Source organism: Salvelinus sp. IW2-2015, linkage group LG1 (assembly GCF_002910315.2).
Source record: "Salvelinus sp. IW2-2015 linkage group LG1, ASM291031v2, whole genome shotgun sequence".
NCBI lineage: Eukaryota > Metazoa > Chordata > Actinopteri > Salmoniformes > Salmonidae > Salvelinus > Salvelinus sp. IW2-2015.
In genome coordinates, this window is record NC_036838.1 from 35,574,467 (window position 1) to 35,585,550 (window position 11,084).

An 11,084-nucleotide genomic window follows, 5' to 3' on the forward strand; every position below is an offset into this window, starting at 1 on the left:
TCGCCCGGTCTTCCGACATAATGACTCCCATCTCCGTATGGGACTTCAGAAAACATGTACAGTACCAGTCAAAAGTTTGGACACATACTCATTCCAGAGTTTTTCTTTATTTTTACTATTTTCTACATTGTAAAATAGTAGTGAAGATATCAAAACTATGAAATAACACCTATGGAATCATGTAGTAACCAAAAAAGTGTTAAAAAATCTAAATATATTTTATATTTGGCAAGAACAGCTCAAATAAGTAAAGAGAAACGACAGTCCATCATTACTTTAAAACCTGTCTAGGACTGGGGTTCCGCTAATGACAGCCAATAAATTGCAGGGCGCCAAATACAAAACAACAGAAATCTCATAAATCAAATTTCTCAAACATACAAGTATTAGGCATCATTTTAAAGATAAAATTCTTGTTAATCCAGCCACAGTGTCTGATTTCAAAAATGCTTTACAGTGAAAGCTCCACAAACGATTATGTTAGGTCACCACCAAGTCACAGATAAACCCAGCCATTTTTCCCACCAAAGAGAGGAGTCACAAAAAGCACAAATAGAGATAAAATGAATCTCTAACCTTTGATGATCTTCATCAGATGACACTCATAGGACTTCATGTTACACAATACATGGATGTTTTGTTCGGTAAAGTTCATATTTATATCCAAAAATCTTATTTTACATTGGCGTGTTAGATTCAGTAGTTGCAAAACATGCAGTGATATTGCAGAGAGCCACATGAATTCACAGAAATACTCATAATAAATGTTGATGAAAATACAGGTATTATACATTAAACTTTAGATACACTTCTCCTTAATGCAATTAATGCAACCGCTGTGTCAGATTTCAAAAAAACTTTACGGAAAAAGCATAATCTGAGAACGGAGCTCAGAGCCCAAACCAGCCAGAGAAATATCTGCCATGTTGGGTAGTCAACATTATTCATAAAGAAAATTATAAAAATTAACTTACCTTTGATGATCTTCATCAGAATGCACTCCCAGGAATCACAGTTCCACAATAAATGCTTGTTTTGTTCGATAATGTCCATCATTTATGTCCAATAGCTTCTTTTGTTAGGGCATTTGGTAAACAATCCGAAAAAGCGATCTGGTCCATTCGGACGAAACTACCTGCTTTCCAGGACACCTACAGCACCCGATGTTACAGGAAGGCCAAAAAGATCATCAAGGACAACAACCACCCGAGCCACTGCCTGTTCACCCCACTATCATCCAGAAGGCGAGGTCAGTACAGGTGCATCAAAGCTGGGACCGAGAGACTGAAAAACAGCTTCTATCTCAAGGCCATCCGACTGTTAAGTTCTGTTAAATAGCCATCAGTAGTACATTAGAGGCTGCTGCCCTATATACATAGACTTGGAATCACTGGCCACTTTAATAATGGAGCACTAGTCACTTTAATAATGTTTACATGTTTTGCATTTCTCATCGAAATATGTATATACTGTATTCTATCCTATTCTACTGTATCTAAGTCTATGCTGCTCTGACATTGCTCTCCCAATATTTATATATTTTTAATTCCATTCCTTTACTTTAGATTTGTGTGTATTGTTGTGAAATTGTTAGAAATTACTGTTAGATATTACTGYACTGTTAGAGCTAGAAACACAAGCATTTCGCTACACCCGCAATAACATTGTCACGTTCCTGACCTGTTTTCTGTTAGTTTTGTATGTTTTGTTGGTCAGGACGTGAGTTTGGGTGGGCATTTCTATGTTTTGTGTTTCTATGTTTAGGTCTATTGTAATCAGCCTTATATGGTTCTCAATCAGAGACAGGTGTTTGACGTTGTCTTCTGATTGAGAACCATATATAGGTTAGCTGTTCACACTGTTTGTTTGTGGGTGGTTGTCTCCTGTGTCTGTGTTTGTTTGCATCACACRGGACTGTTTCGTTTGTTCGTTCGGTTTATGTAGTCTGTTCCTGTTTCATGCGTTCTTCACGTTATATGTAAGTTCGTGTCCAGGTCTGTCTACATCGGTATTTTGTTTTGTAGTTTATCAAGTGTATTTCGGTTCAGTGTTCGTMGTGTCTAATAAATTCATGATGTCTACATACCTCGCTGCACATTGGTCTTCCGATCCCTCCTCTCCTCGTCTGAGGAGGAGGAATATGACGACTACSGTTACAAACATCTGCTAAACACGTGTATGTGACATACAATTTGATTAGATTTTTAATCATTTCAAACCTTGCCTACATTTGCATACGATCACGTCTCTTTATTATGCGTGGGAATATTTGGGAACAGATTTCCAAAATTAAAATCACTTGATTTCCTGGTGTCCAACAACAAAAATTTGTATAAATATTTATGATGAACGTAATCTTTTTGGTAGCTGTATGGTCCTGCCTGACAAAAATGCATACAGTTACATTTTTTTTAAATGTTGTGGCTATTGGGCAAGTGGGGTCAGAAGCTGAAAACTGTCATTAATTCCAGTCAAAGGTTCCTCTGTGGGTTTTATAAGTGTAGCCCCTACTCTTGCAATTACATTAGTCCCCCCCCCCCCCTAGATTTGCCTACAAATCCAATTAGAAGTCCAAATATGGCTCCTACAATACCATTAAATGATGGTTTATTCACCTGTATATGTACACCACAGGAGGTTTGTGGCGCGTAAATTGGGGAGGGCGAGCTCGTGGTAATGGCTGGAGTAGATTAGGTGAATGGTATCAAAGACATCAAACACATGTTTCCATGTGGTTGAAGCCATTCCATTTGCTCCGTTACAGCCAATATTATGAGCCGTCCTGCCCTCAGCAGCCTCCTCAGATGTACACGTTTTAAATGCAAAACATTTCAGATTTGTGTACTGCACTTATGACCTGTACTTAAGAATCCAATATGCACACTCTGTCTCTTATACACATCTAGATGTGTATAAGAGACAGGCTTAGCATGGCACCACCAAGCATTCCATGTCACGGACCTCTTTGAGGATCAATGAGGCAACTGGGAAGCTCCAATGAAAGGAAAGAGAATCCAGCCCTGGACTCTGACACCCTTTCCCTAGCTCTAAAACTTGCCCCCACTGTAGTATAACTTGTGCCTCCAGGATCGGTCTCTTAAGTCACCTCCTTATCATTTAGAAGTGAGCTTTGATTCTTTGCTAGTCCAATTCATCTGGCTGAATCCAGCATGAACTTCCACTGGCCCACTGAATTTCCCTTACAAAAAATATTGCCGTTTTGAAACTGCAGTAAAAGTGCAGTAACTGGTATTTTGGACGCAGTAATTGCAGAATACCTGGAGCTATACTGCCCTCTAACTGCAATCTTTTTTTTTGTAAGGGTTGTGATCAACATTGGGATGTTCTGGAGCACTCTTATCCTGTTCGAGCTGAGTTGGCACATTGCTTCTTCCAGATAATCATGTCCACAATCCTGGCTGTCTGCCCTGGAGTTGCCTTATATCTTGACTTGGTGACATTATGGTGTATGAGGAGGATGCACCTCTCCAAAATGAATTCGTACCTGAATCTTCCAGAATTGTTGTCGATAGGCCCACTCCACCATCAGTTCACCCCTCAGGCAGTTACTAGAGAAAGAGAAACCATGGAACTGGACTACTACATGTCAGGAGGCCATACAACAGCCAAAATGCTGTCTGGAAATTGCTGCCATGCATTTCCCTCATACCTATCTTGCTACCAACCATAGCTGGCCAGCCCATGTGACACCTGTTACACCTGAACTGAAACTGTGCAGTAATCCCAACTTCCCTCTAAAAACATATACTGTAGGCACCTTAGGACTCTTAAAACTTGCTTTACAGTATGTGATCATTTATGTTGGCTGGGGATTGACTGTGAGATAGTGGTCTTTGTGCACTATGCTTGATTAGCTCCATCTCCTCTGCAACTTTTTAACTGTCCATCAAAGCCAGGGATCATCTTCAAATGTTTATGTGTGTAGAACTGTGCTATGTCCCTCACAACCAACACTTCTTAGTCATAGTCTATGACCTAGCTACACTCAAATCAAATTTTATTTGTTACATGCGCCGAATACAACAGGTGTAGACATTACCGTGAAATGCTTACTTACAAGCCCATTCCCAACGAAGCAGAGTTAAAAAGTAAGAAAAATGTGCATTAACTAACCTCTATAAGTCAGGGGTTCCTAAACTTTGTCACTCGGGCCCCCTTCCTGCATTGGGGAACATACCACGTCTATATCTATGGGCACAAGCACTGTTCATGACACAAACTGTTCACACCACTTTTGTTGGTTTGAGAATTCTGCAGGTTTAAAGCTTATTTCCTGCAATTCTACACATTTTGTCATGGGTGTTGCCATTTTTTTTTTTTTTACTCCAATTTCGATCTTGTCTCATCGCTGCAACTCAGGTCGAGTCATGCGTCCTCCGAAACATGACATGCCAAACTGCGCTTCATAACAACCGCCCGCTTAACCCAAAAGCAAACCGCACCAATGTGTCAGAAGAAACACCGCCCAACTGCGGTCAGTCTGCAGACCCCATGGCCCGCCACAAGGAGTCACTAGAGTGCGATGAGCCAAGTAAAACTCCACCCGGCCAACGCTGGGCCAATTGTGCGCCGCCCTATGGGACTCCTGATCCCAGCCGGTTATGGGACTCTCGATCACAGACGGTTGTGATACAGCCTGGGATCGAACCCAGGTCTGTAGTGATGCCTCTAGCGCTGTGATGCAGTACCTTAGACCACTGTGCCACTCGGGAGGCCCAAATGCAATTGTATAAATGTTTCCATGTCTAATGTGTATTCATGTAATATTTGAGTGACAAAAAAATTACTAAAAAATCTATGCCCTTAAAAACTTAAATAAAAAACATTGACATGGGCTAGTTGATCTGGACATTTCTGACAAGTTATAGATAGCTGTCTAAAGTATGCAATGACTAACATGACAAGATGAACTGATTATGTACTGCCCGATTTACAAATTTCACCTTGTGCTTTCTACTATTACAACTTTCAAGCGTAAGTTTATAGCCGGACTGAGTTCCTTAAAAAAATATATATACTGTATGTTTATTAAAAATGTTTTTGGGGGGACCCCTAGGGGGTGTGCCGCACAGTTTGGGAACCCCTCCTCCAAGTAACCTGAGGTCACACTCACAGGTTCTGTCACTCTCCACATCTCCTGCTGGGTGTGCCCAAGCCCGTAATCAATGCCAACCACCCACAGTTAATATCAGCCAAATTATCATCCTACCCGACTTCCAAAGGAATGTAAAGAAATATGTAGGATGTGACCTGCAGGACTTTTCACAGACTTTCCTTCACAACCAGACCAACCATTCCACTACTGGAGTGTTCTTAGCATCATTCAAGCTGGGATAACATTCCAGTTAGTTAATGGGTCTCGTTGGCATGCAAGCTGCATCTGCTTACTGCCTATACTGAACTGTAGAAATGAAAACTGATCACCCCTCAGCCCTAATACACCACCAGTCATATAGGACGGATACAGCCCTTGTCGCTGCAGCTTGCCCAGAATGACCAGTTAGCTGTGCAAGCTGGTCCGGCCCCAGAACTACAACCACCACTGGCTACTGGTCCGGCCCCAGAACTACAACCACCACTGGCTACTGGTCAGGCCCCAGAACTACAACCACCACTGGCTACTGGTCAGGCCCNAACTACAACCACCACTGGCTACTGGTCAGGCCCCAGAACTACAACCACCACTGGCTACTGGTCAGGCCCCAGAACTACAACCACCACTGGCTACTTTGTCTCCTCACCCTGTTTGGGCACACTCACGTCCTGGTCACCTCAAAGACTTTGAATCAACATTGCACACTTAGATTTAGTGGGAAAAAGAGGACTGTTCATATACACTAGTAGAGTAGCTGACTGCTTTCCTGTAACTTGGTTATACTACTGTGTGCTTGTGATGTKAAAGGCTTGTAATTATATTTTGTGGGATTGTCCATTGTTGATATGCTGTAAATATGTAAATGAGGTTAGAACATGAACAGACATTGAAAAACTAGTTGGCTTGGGCTTTTCAAACACAACATATGCAGGCCCTAGATATACCAAGAGCCTTGTGAAACCCTTTCAAAAACAGAATAACACAATACAAAATTAACAAGGGCTACTTATATGCAGGTGAAGGTGTTTGAGTGTAATCATGTTGGCCATATTAGATTCAGAATAAAATTGATTTACACGAACAGTCTTTATAGGCATAAGTGTTATACACAATTCATAAAAATGCCTCTCATTTACATAATTCATATTTACAGGTGATTTAACCTCCATCAATTGTTATCATGGCAGCCATATTGGATTTGAGGCTAAATACATATTAAGATAATCTGTGAAAAAATAAATCAGTGATGCCCCCCTGATTTAATTGCAAGACTAGGGCCTAAMGTTACAAAATCCTTAGGGAACCTTGGACCTTCAAAAATGTAATTTCGATGTCGGAGCCCACTTGTTTTCCTTGGAGTCGTTCACAATAGCCACAAAATAAAAAAGCTTGTAACTTGTGCATTTCAGGCAGGACCATACAAGACTGAATGAGAGAATATTTGACCTGGAAAGTTGTCTATTGAACAAATACCAAAAACTGAAGTTATCCTTAATCCTTAACATTGATAGTTGATATTTCAGCCTATTGTATCTGTGTGTTTACAGGTCATTTCCAAGATGAATGATGATATCCTAATTTTATTTATTTAACCTTTATTTTATCAGGGAGTCATACTGAGACCAAGGTCTCTTTAACAGATGAGCCATGAATTACATACAGTAAATTACAGAAAATACACACATCAAAATATAAATACAATATGCAAGCAGAAAGAAAGAAAAACATGGTCATAAAAAACAAACACATTCATCAGTAATAAGGTGCTCAATCAGCTTTCTGAATTGTCCTAGAGGCACCGGAACATTTAATTTAAGAACATTTTGAAAATCGTTCCACAAATAAAGTGCAAGAAAACGTAAGGAATTTCCAGAGTTAGCCATCCCTGAGATGTCTAAAGTTTAGTATATTCTAGGACCGATAGGAATGTAGACTGAATAATCTGCTTTCTACCATTTAGCGAGAGGCAGGTCCTACATTGAACAAAAAGATGAACTCAAGATGCAACAATTTCAAAGATTTTACTGAGTTACAGTTCATAAAAGGAAATCAGTCAATTGAAATACATTCATTGGGCTCTAATCTATGGATTTCACATGACTGGGAATACAGATATGCATCTGTTGGTCACAGATACTCTATATATACAAAAGTATGTGGACACCCCTTCAAATTTTAGCACTTAGCTTGCGACACAGCCGTCAAGATGCCATAGACAGATAAAAGTTTGTGGACACCCCTTCAAATTAGTGGATTCGGCTATTTCAGCCACACCCGTTCCTGACAGGTGTATAAAATCGAGCACACAGCCATGCAATCTCCATAAGRAAACATTGGCAGTTGAATGGCCTTACTGAAGAGCTCAGTGACTTTCAATGTGGCAACATCATAGGATGCCACCTTTCCTCAGGCTTCACCATCTGGCAGTCCAACGGACGAGTTTGGTGGATGCCAGGAGAACGTTACCTGCCCCAATGCATAGTGCCAACTGTAAAGTTTGGTGGAGAAGGAATAATGGTCTGGGGCTGTTTTTCATGGATCGGGCTATGCCCCTTAGTTCCAGTGAAGTGAAATCTTAACGCTACAATGACATTCTAGACGATTCTGTCCATACAACTTTGTGGCAATAGTTTCTTCCAACATCTAGTGGAAAGCCTTCCCAGAAGTGTGAAGGCTGTTATAGGAGAAAAGGGGGGACCAACTCCATATTAATGTCCATCATTTTTGAATGAGATGTTGAATGAGAAGTGTCCACATACTTTCGATCATGTAGTGTACTTTTTTTTTTAAAGGTAGGGATGGATCAGAAAACCAGTCAGCATCTGGTGTGACCACCATTTACCTCATGCAGCGCGACACATTTCCTTTGCAGAGTTGATCAGGCTGTTGATTGTGGCCTTTGGAATGTTGTCCCACTCCTCTTCAATGGATGTGCAAAGTTGCAGGATATTGGCGCAAACTAGAACACGCTGTTGTACACATCGATGCAGAGCATCCCAAACATGCTCAATGGGTGACATGTCTGGTGAGTATGCAGGCAGTGGAAGAACTGGGACATTTTCAACTTCCAGGAATTGTGTACAGATCCTTGCAACATGAGGCTGTGAATTATCATGCTGAAACATGAGATGATGGCGGCGGAAGATGGCATGACAATGGGCCTTAGGATCTCGTCATGGTATCGCTGTGCATTCAAATTGCCATCGATAAAATGCAATTGTGTTTGTCCCTAGTTTATGCCTGCCCATACCATAACCCCACCACTACCATGGGGCACTCTGCTCACAATGTAGACATCAGCAAACCGCTCAAAAACGGTCTGCCATCTGCCCGGTACAGTTGATACCGGGATTCATCCGTGAAGAGCACACTTCTCCAGCATGCCAGTGGCCATCGAAGGTGTGCATTTGCCCACTGAAGTCAGTTACGGCACCGAACTGCAGTTAGGTCAAGACCCTGGTGAGGACGACGAGCATGCAGAGGAGCATCCCTGAGATGGTTTCTGAATTTGTGCAAAAATTCTTCAGTTGTGCAAACCCAGTTTCATCAGCTGTCCAGGTGGCTGGTCTCAGATGACACCGCAGGTGAAGAAGCCGGATACGTATCTCCAAATGATCTAAATCAACGTTGGAGGCAGCTTATGGTAAAGAAATTAACATTCAATTCTCTGGCAACAGCTCTGGTGGACATTCCTGCAGTCAACATGCTAAGTGCACACTCCCTCAAAACTTGAAACATCTGTGGCTTTGTGTTGTGTGACAAAACTGCACATTTTAGTGTGGCCTTTTATTGTACCTAGTACAAGGTACACCTGTGTAATGATCATGCTGTTTAATCAGCTTCTTGATATGCAACACCTGTCAGGTGGATGGATTATYTTGGCACGGGAGAAATACTCATTAAAAGGGATGTAAACAAATTTGTGCAGTTTGTTTGGGAGAAATAAGCTTTCAGTGCATATGGAACATTTCAAAGAATCTTTTATTTCAGCTCATGAAACATGGGACCAACACATGTTTGCAATTATATTTTTGTTCAGTATATTTCTATAGAAAGACATTTTTATTCTCAGCTTCTTAACTCATGAATATGCTTTTTAAAAATACAGCTATTCATGTATCCAGATATTTGTATATGTATGGCAGACAATTGACTACTCGTGTTCCAAATGTTAGCAATATCCAAGCTTGCAATATTGGGTTACATGAGCTTGTGGCCCACCCTCCCCGCCAGCCAGGCATTATTCTGCACTGTTTGAGTTAAGGGGGTGTGTCACAATATCTATCAATTGAACCACTTTTGTGATAAAATATTTGAGCCAAGAAAATAAATAAAAATCCATAACAATTTAGTCAAAACAGTCTTTATACAAAAACTTAAAAAATTTGGAGAAATAAATATTAAAAAGAACACATTGAATTTAACTATTACACACACACAGTAGTTTTCCAGCACCCAATATAGGACCTGACCTTGTMTTACATCAGACATGAAGCTGCTGATGCTGCACACGAAACTGAAAGGGGAATGATAACTGGAATTTAATCACCAGCAGTAAAACCATGTTCTTAGTTTTTATTGTAACTGCTAGTTGTCTTATGTTGCTCAGAGCATCCTCCTCTTATAGGGATAAGTTGAACTTATGTTCAATGAATTTGACTATTATGTTCACAAAACAAAAAACAGGCTCACAAATAACCAACAAGTAAACTATGACCAAACAAATGGCAGATACAGTGCTTTCAGAAAGTATTCACACCCCTTGACTTTTTCCACATTTTGTTGCATTACAGCCTGAATTTTAAATGGATGAAATTGAGATTGAGTCACTGGCCAACACACAGTACCCCATACATTCAAAGTGGAATTATATTTATATTAAAATATCTTCAGTCAATAAGTATTCAACCCCTTTATTATGGCAAGCCTAAATACGTTCAGGAGTAAAACTGTGCTTAACAAGTTGCATGGACCCCTCTGTGTGCAATAAGTGTTTAACATGATTTTCTACCTCATCTCTGTGCCCCACACATAGAGATAATTGTAAGGTCCCTCGGTCGAGCAGTGAATTTCAAACACAGATTCAACCACAAAGACCAGGGAGGTTTTCCAACGCCTCGCAAAAGAAGGGCACCTATTGGTAGATTGGTACAAATAAAAAAGCAGACATCGAATATCCCTTTGAGCATGGTGAAGTTATTAATTAACCTTTGGATGGTGTGTCAATACACCCAGTTACTACAAAGATACAAGCGTCCTACCTAACTCAGATGCCAGAGAAGAAGTAAACCGTTCAGGGATTTCACCATGAGGCCAATGGTGATTTTAAACCTGTTACAAAGTTAAATGGCTGTGATTGGAGAAAACTGAGGATTGTTGTTACGTTACAACAACTAACCTAAATGACAGAGAGAAAAGGAAGCCTGTTCAGAATAAAAAATATTCCAAAACATGCATCCTGTTTGCAATAAGGCACTAAAGTAAAACAGCAAAAAATGTGGCAAAGAAAGTAACTTAATGCCCTGAATACAAAGCATTATGTTCGAGGCAAATCCAACACATCAGAGTACCACTCTACATATTTTGAAGCATGGTGGTGGCCGCATTATGTTATGGGTATGCCTGTCATCAAGACGGACTACAGAGTTATTTTGGGGATAACAAAGAGATACAATAGAGCTAAGCACAGGCAAAATCCTAGAGGAAAACTTGTTTCAGTCTGCTTTCGTACAGACACTGGGAGACAAATTCATCTTTCAGCAGGACAATAACCTAAAATACAAGGCCAAATATACACTAGAGGTTAAGAGACTTACCCAGAAAGACTCACAGCTGTAAACACTGCCAAAGGTGATTCTAACAGGTATTGACTCTGGGGTGTGAATATTTATACATTTCATTTTCAATAAATTTGAAAACATTTCTTAAAGCATGCTTTCACTGTCATTACGGGCTATTGTGTAAAGAT